Consider the following 8,207-nt stretch of genomic DNA (forward strand, 5'->3'; position numbering starts at 1 on the left):
ACTACTGCTACTACTGCTGCTACTATTACTATTACTACTGCTACTTCTACTACTTCTACTGCTATTACTACAACTACTACTACTACTAATATTACTTCGGCTATTACTGCTACTATTACTACTACTACTACTACTACTATTACTACTTCTACTACTGCTATTGCTAATACTACTTCTACTACTATTACTACTACTGCTACTACTATTACTACTACTGCTACTACTATTACTACTGCTACTACTATTAGTACTACTGCTACTATTACTACTATTAGTACTACTGCTACTACTATTAGTACTACTATTACTACTGCTACTACTACTACTGCTACTACTATTACTACTACTACTATTACTATTACTTCTACTGCTATTACTATTACTTCTACTACTACTACTACTTCTATTACTACTGCTACTACTACTACTAATAATAACGGATAAAGGGTGTAATTACAATGTTGTTTATGCTCCACTTGTCCTTTTCTCATGGCAATGGGGTACAAATCTCCCCCTCTGTTTGATTTTAAAGTTTTTGATTTAAAAGTATTTTTTACTTAAGTACTTTACACCACTGAATAAATGTCTGTTATGGCTGTACACGTCTGTCTTGACTAGGCTACCTGCTGATACCAAGCCTCAGGCCATAGTCACAATTTCTTAGAACTCCAGTCCTAATTTCACAGCATCTGATCTTACATCTCATCAACCATAGTTGTCATTCATGGGAGACGACATGTTTACTGTTGCATTGTCTTTGGTTTCACTTTAGCTTCTCTGTGAAAACAGCTCTGTTTGATCGAGATCCAATCTCTGAGAAAGAATGCAGTGGAATAACAACACCAAATCTACTTCAAACCACACATAACATTAGTTACGATGAATAGAAAACATGATAGCTAGGCCCTGCCTGCTGGCCAGAAAGCTACAGTGCCTTCGGAAAGTATTCAGACACATAGACTTTTTCCACTTTTTTTTTTTACATTACAGCCGTATTCCAAAATGGATTAAATCTACACACAATACCACATAATGAAAAAGCAACACAAAATAATGTTTTACATTTTTGAAAATGTGGATAAAAACAGAAATACCTTATTTACATAAGTATTCAGACCATTTGCTATGAGACTCAAAATTGAGCTCAGATGCATCCTGTTTCCATTGATCATCCTTAAGATGTGTTTTGATTGGAGTGCACCTGTGGTAAATTCAATTGATTGGACATGATTTGGAAAGGCACCTGTCTATATCGGTCCCACAATTGACAGTGCATGTCAGAGCAAAAAAACAAGCCACGAGGTCGAAGGAATTGTCTGTGGAGCGCCGAGGCAGAATTTTCTCGAGGCACAGATCTGGGGAAGGATACCAAGACATTTCTGCATCATTGAAGGTCCCCAAGAACACAGTGGCCTCCATCATTCTTAAATGGAAGAAGTTTGGAACCACCAAGACTCTTCCTAGAGCTGGCTGCCCAGCCAAACTGGGCAATTGGGGGAAGGGCCTTGGTCAGGAAGGTGAATAAGAACCCGATGGTCATGCTGACAGCTCAAGAGTTCCTCTGTGGAGATGGGAGAACCTTCCAGAAGGACAACTATCTCTGCAGCACTCCACCAATCAGGTCTTTACGGTAGAGTGGCCAATCCTCAGTAAAAGGCACATGGCAGCCTGCTTGGCATTTGCCAACGGCACCGAAAGACTCTGACCACAAGAAACTATATTCTCTGGTCTGATGAAACCAAGATTGATCTATTTGGCCTGAATGCCAAGCGTCACGCGTGGAGGATACCTGGCACCATCCTTACGGTGAAGTATGGTTGTGGCAGCATCATGCTGTGGGAATGTTTTTCAGTGGCACGGACTGAATACTAGTCAGCATTGAGGCAAAGATGAATGGAGCAAAGTACAGAGAGATCCTTGTTGATGACCTCAGACTGAGGCGAAAGTTCAATCTTCCAACAGGACATCAAACCTAAGCACACAGCCAAGACAACGCAGGAGTGGCCCAGCCAGAGCATGGACTTGAACCTGATCAAACATCTCTGGAGAGACCTGAACATTGCTGTGCAGCCATGCTCCCCATCCAACCTGACAGAGCTTGAGAGGATCTGGAGAGAAGAATGTGAGAAACTCCCCAAATATAGATGTGCCAAGCTTATAGCGTCATACCCAAGAAGACTCGATGCTGTAATCACTGACAAAGGTACTTCAACAAGGTACTGAGTAAAGGGTCTGAATATTTAAGTAAATGTGATACTTCTGTTTAAAAAAATATATAAATGAGCAGAAATGTCTTAACCAGCATCTGTTTTTTTCATAATGGGGTATTGTGTGTAGATTGATGAGGAATAAAACAATTGAATACATTTTAGAAGAAGACCTAACAAAATGTGTAAAAAGTCCAGGGTTCTGAATGCTTTCCGAAGGCCCTGTATGTCTGCCCGACAGACAAGTAGATCCTGGTTAATAGAATTCCAAGAGTGTGCAAAGCTGTCATCATGGCAAAGGGTGGCTACTTTGAAGAATCTCAAATATAAAATATTTTTGGATTTATTTAACACTTCTTTTTGGTTACTACATGATTCCATATGTGTTATTTCATAGTTTTGATGTTTTCACTATTATTCTACAATGTAGGAAATAGTCAAATTAAAGAACTCTTGAATGAGTAGGTGTGTCCAAACTTTTGACTGGTACTGTAAATCTACTTGAAAATCTATGGCAAGACTTGAAAATGGTTGTCACACCATGATTAACAACCAGTTTGACAGAGCTTGAAGAATTTAGAAAATAATCATTGACAAACGTTGCACAATCCAGGTGCGGCAAGCTCTTGGAGACTTACCCAGAAAGACGTACAACTGTAATCACTGCCAAAGGTGATTCTAACATGTATTGACCTGGGTGTAAATTCTTATGTGGTATTTCATTTTCAAAAATGTCTAAACATGTTTTCACTTTGACATTATGGGTAGTGTGTAGATGGGTGACAAAAGTCATGCTGTAACGCAGCAAAATGTGGAATAAGTCGAGGGAAATGAAATCAAATTGTATGGGCCACATACACATATTTAGCAGATGTTATTGCGGGTGTAGCGAAATGCTTGTTTTCCTAGCTCCAGCCGTGCAGTAATATCTAACAACAACAATACACACAGATCTAAACGTATCCGTACCATAGCAGCTGCTCTGGATATGTCTCTTCCTTGCGACCTCTGCCCTCTATGCCAGGTCTCCCTTGACAAAAGTTTGTTATTGTTAACCTGGTAAAATAAGCTAAAGGTTGTGTGCTCTCTCACTAGATAGAATTGTGTGTTTCAGTGGCAGATTTTCCAAAGAAAATACACATATCAGCATTTCTCAATCAGATTAGATACACAGCTCATTTCATTGATAAATGTAGGTGCTCGTTATTGTAAATATTACAGTTCTCTAGGTCCTCCATTCCCAAACCTAAAGCCCCCTGTCCCCAGCAGGAAATACCAGGAAAAAGTGTTTTGCTTAAAGTACAACTTCCTATTGAGAAAATGCAAGATAACTCAAGGTTATATTTAGATTGAGAGTTACTGACATGAATAGAAGCATATACATTTTATTGATTGCCTGTATCTATAAATCCCGTTTTACATTAGCAGTATATAGTGCTTATACATATACCCAGCCTAAAACCCCAAAGACCAAGCAATGCATATGTGGAAGCACAGTGGACAGCAAAAACTCCTTAGAAAGGCAGGGACCTAGGAAGACATTTGTAACTTCTCATGATTCAGCCTATTTGTCAAACCAAATCTGAATGTTTATCATTTTTATTGTTCACTGTTGATAGTAATTGTTTCCAAGGGTAATCACTCAATGTCCTACTACAAGGATGTGGTCAGGTTGACACACTTCCGAGTCACAATAACACCAACACACACACACCACAGATTGCCAGGGTAAGTACAATGGGAAAATGAAGTCTACTGCGTGCTTGCCCGATATGAACAAAAACACAATTTAGGTTAGTGTGTAGACAAGGCTTTGTCATTAAAATAATGGCTATTTTTCAGATCTGCCAAGCAGGCTAGACGGGTGACAGTTGTCTCCACTGAGCTGCTCCAGGCCTGGAGAGCCACAATGGAACTTCCAGAGGCCTGTGGACCTGAAGCAGTGTGATGTGGTCCGGGTAATTATCACACACTCAATCACGCTTTCTGTTTTGTTGAATAATTATTTCCACTTAAGAAAATTGTGCCCCTCTCTTTTAGATCTTACACCCCTATTCGCTCAACTACAGCCCTCACATCTGCAGTTGTCTGCCCTGCACCTGCTATACAGAGTTAACAGGTATCCCAGGCATCCTTGTTTCTCAGTCAGAACACTGGAATGTGAGATGGGATCTACACCTCCATTAAAATGATAAAAATCCTCATTTCGTTTCATGTTTTTCAATTTGAGCTAATACTTTCTCCTTCTCAACATCTAACGCGAGGGGGACGGTGTGGCTTCGTGACGATGATCACAAGGGTCGTTGCTCACCTGTTTGACGGCTCCAACGCACTTACACCTCCGACTCCGACAAAACCTCAGCTATGCCGGTGTCGGATATTACCTGTTAAGACTTGATCTGATTGAATCTTACAGTCAATCACTCTGTTTCGTTATATTATCCTTGTCATTTAATAAAATTGTGCCTCTCTTTTAGATCTACCACCCACCCTGCCAGCAGTCCTCTGCTGTGGTATTTCATTTCCCGGCTACACCAGTTCCCACTACACTGGCCGTGACGGGAGACACTTTGAAGACTCCCAGATGGATACAGGTCATTCAGAATTATATTACATACGCATACGTTCGCTCACACCAACAGACATGCTCACACACAAACATGCTGTTGAGCGGTATACGTACTGTCACTTTGTGCATCTGTCTTTCAGATCTGCCTTGCACTCCACCACTGCCCCTAACAGCCTCACCCGGAAGTGCGTGCAGACTGACAAAGTAGAGATGGGTGTCTGACAAGAGAAAATAAAACACAACCTACACACACACACACTCTCTCTCTCTCTCTCTCTCTCTCTCTCTCTCTCTCTCTCTCTTTCTCTGTCAATGTAAATAAAAATATAACTACTTATTATTTTATGTTTGCTCCATTTTATTTGAAGATTTTGTGCAATAAAGTACATTCACAGACAAAGAAAGATCTTTGGTTTATTGGATATTTCTCTGATTGAAATGTGTGACCAAAAGGAAGTCTGCAGACTTGCAACCCTCTGGGATTGTGTGCAGGTTTTGTCATCTGAAGCTGGGCCCCAACAGTGCTCACATACAGTTGAAGTCAGAAGTTTACATACACCTTGGCCAAATACATTTAAACTCAGTTTTTCACATTTCCTAACATTTAATTATAGTACAAATTCCCTATCTTAGGTCAGTTAGGATCACCATTTTATTTTAAGAATGTGAAATGTCAGAATAATAGTAGAGGGAATGATTTATTTCAGCTTTTATTTCTTTCATCACATTCCCAGTGGGTCAGAAGTTTACATACACTCAATTAGCATTTGGTAGCATTGCCTTTAAATTGTTTAACTTGGGCCAAACGTTTTAGGTAGCCTTCCACAAGCTTCCCACAATAAGTTGGGTGAATTTTGGCCCATTCCTCCTGACAGAGCTGGTGTAACTGAGTCAGGTTTGTAGGCCTCCTTACTGGCACACACTTTTTCAGTTATGCCCGTAAACTTTCGAAAGGATTGAGGTCAGGGCTTTGTGATGGCCACTCCAATACCTTGACTTTGTCATCCTTAAGCCATTTTGCCACAACTTTGGAAGTATGCTTGAGGTCATTGTCCATTTGGAAGATCCATTTGCGACCAAGCTTTAACTTCCTGACTGATGTCTTGAGATGTTGCTTCAATATATCCACATTTTCCTTCCTCATGATGCCATCTATTTTGTGAAGTGTGCCAATCCCTCTAGCAGCAAAGCACTCCCACCACATGATGCTGCCACCCCCGTGCTTCACGGTTGGGATGGTATTCTTCGGCTTGCAAGCGTCGCCCTTTTTCCTCCAAACACAACGATGGTCATTATGGCCAAACAGTTATATTTTTGTTTATTCAGACTAGAGGACATTTCTCCAAAAGTACGAATCCATGTGCAGTTGCAAACTGTAGTCTGGCTTTTTTATGGAGGCTTTGGAGCAGTGGCTTCTTCCTTGCTGAGTGGCTTTTCAGGTTATGTCGAAATAGGATTAGTTTTACTGTGGATATAGATACTTGTGTACCTGTTACCTCCAGCATCTTCACGAGGTCCTTTGCTGTTGTTCTGGGGTGATTTGCACTTTTCGCACCAAAGTACGTTTATATGTAGGAGGCAGAACGCGTCTCCTTCCTGAGTGGTATGGCGGCTGCGTGGTCCCATGATGCTTATACTTGCGTACTATTTTTTTGTACAGATGAACGTGGTACCTTCAGGCATTTGGAAATTGCTCCCTAGGATGAACCAGACTTGAGGTCTACAATTATTTTTCTGAGGTATTGGCTGATTTCTTTTGATTTTCCCATGATGTCAAGCAAAGAGGCACTGAGTTTGAAGGTAAGCCTTGAAATACATCCACAGGTACACCTCCAATTGACTCAAATGATGTCAATTAGCCTATCAGAAACTTCTAAAGCAATGACATCATTTTCTGGAGTTTTCCAAGATGTTTAAAGGCACAGTCAACTTAGTGTATGTAAACTTCTGACCCACTGGAATTGTGATACAGTGAATTATAAGTGAAATAATCTGTCTGTAAACAATTGTTGGCAAAATGACTTGTGTCATGTACAAAGTAGATGTCTTAACCGACTTGCCAAAACTATAGTTTAACAAGAAATTTGTGGAGTGGTTGAAAAATGAGTTTTAATGACTCCAACCTAAGTGTATGTAAACTTCCAACTTCAACTGTATGAACATGGTTCCCAGGAGTGACAGGCTGATATGTTTATTTTCTTGCAAAAATATGTTTTATGTACCAAGGTTATTCCCTGGCTAACCATCCACATTGTTCCTGGACAAACTAACGTTTCTTCTCCACAATGAATGTATGTAACTGTAACGACTCACGTGGGTTGAAGAAGGAGAACAAGGTGCAGCGTGGTAGGCGTTCATGATTTTTAATAAACTGAGCACCGCAACAAAATAACAAAGTAGAAAAAACGAAAGCGCACAGTTCTGTCAGACAACAAAACAGCTAAACAGAAAATAACTCTCCACAAAACCCAAACGGAAAATCACAACTACTCCTGGAGGTAGTTCCAGACCTCAGCTTTTTATAATATATATTAGAATAGTAACCCATAATAGAGTGACCAATAGTGACTGTGTTGTGATTGTTTAGTTTTAATCAGTACACAAGTAGTGCTTCAGGGTGGGATCCAACCGTGTCTGAAACGCAGCAGAAAAGGTCACCTAAATGTCTGTTATGGCTGTACACGTCTGTTTTGACTAGGCTACCTGCTGATACCTGGCCTCAGGCCATAGTCACAATTCCTTAGAACTCCAGTCCTTGTTTCACAGAATCTGATCTTACATGTCATCAACCATAGTTGTCATTCATGGGAGACGACATGTTTACTGTTGCATTGTCTTTGGTTTCACTTTAGCTTCTCTGTGAAAACAGCTCTGTTTGATCGAGATCCAATTCCTCAGAACTCCAGCCCTCACTTCCTCAGATCAGTGTCAATGTTTCTGTGGGTGAACAGTAAACACACAGCCCCTATTTTAAGTCCAACAGTTTTAGGCCCACCACTACAACACTACGCTTACTACCCATGGAATATTGCACAACTCATTGGTAATAAAAACCATTTTCAATGTCTTGAACAAGACAACTGGAAGACATTGATGATACATAGTCAAGAACAATGTCTTGAACAAGACAACTGGAAGACATTGATGATACATAGTCAAGAACAATGTCTTGAACAAGACAACTGGAAGACATTGATGATACATAGTCAAGAACAATGTCTTGAACATATTTATTTTGTAGAGAAACATCTCTGAGAAAGAATGCAGTGGAATAACAACACCAAATCTACTTCAAACTGTACACAACATCATTAGTTACGATGAATAGAAAATACGACAGCTATGTGTTACAGGAATTAAATTCCTCTATGTTTTAATACCCAATTAAAATTAAACACTCTGTCAATTCCTAAGAATTTGTAAGACTCTTA

The 8,207-nt window shown here is 40.1% G+C and overlaps 1 long non-coding RNA gene across 5 annotated transcripts; it reads left to right on the top strand.

The window, feature by feature from the left end:
- Positions 1-1,268: 1,268 nt before the first annotated feature.
- On the top strand, positions 1,269-5,163 carry LOC118378616 (uncharacterized). Of its 5 annotated transcripts, none has more exons than XR_004824463.2 (4): positions 1,269-2,216; positions 4,050-4,165; positions 4,248-4,801; positions 4,917-5,163. It is a non-coding gene; the product is annotated as an uncharacterized LOC118378616 (long non-coding RNA). The 5 variants fall into 5 exon arrangements; XR_004824462.2 differs by having other exon boundaries at positions 1,269-2,203; XR_004824464.2 differs by having other exon boundaries at positions 1,269-4,593; positions 4,685-4,801.
- Positions 5,164-8,207: the final 3,044 nt, after the last annotated feature.

The sequence above is a fragment of the Oncorhynchus keta genome, chromosome 37, assembly GCF_023373465.1.
Source record: "Oncorhynchus keta strain PuntledgeMale-10-30-2019 chromosome 37, Oket_V2, whole genome shotgun sequence".
In the NCBI taxonomy this organism is placed as follows: domain Eukaryota; kingdom Metazoa; phylum Chordata; class Actinopteri; order Salmoniformes; family Salmonidae; genus Oncorhynchus; species Oncorhynchus keta.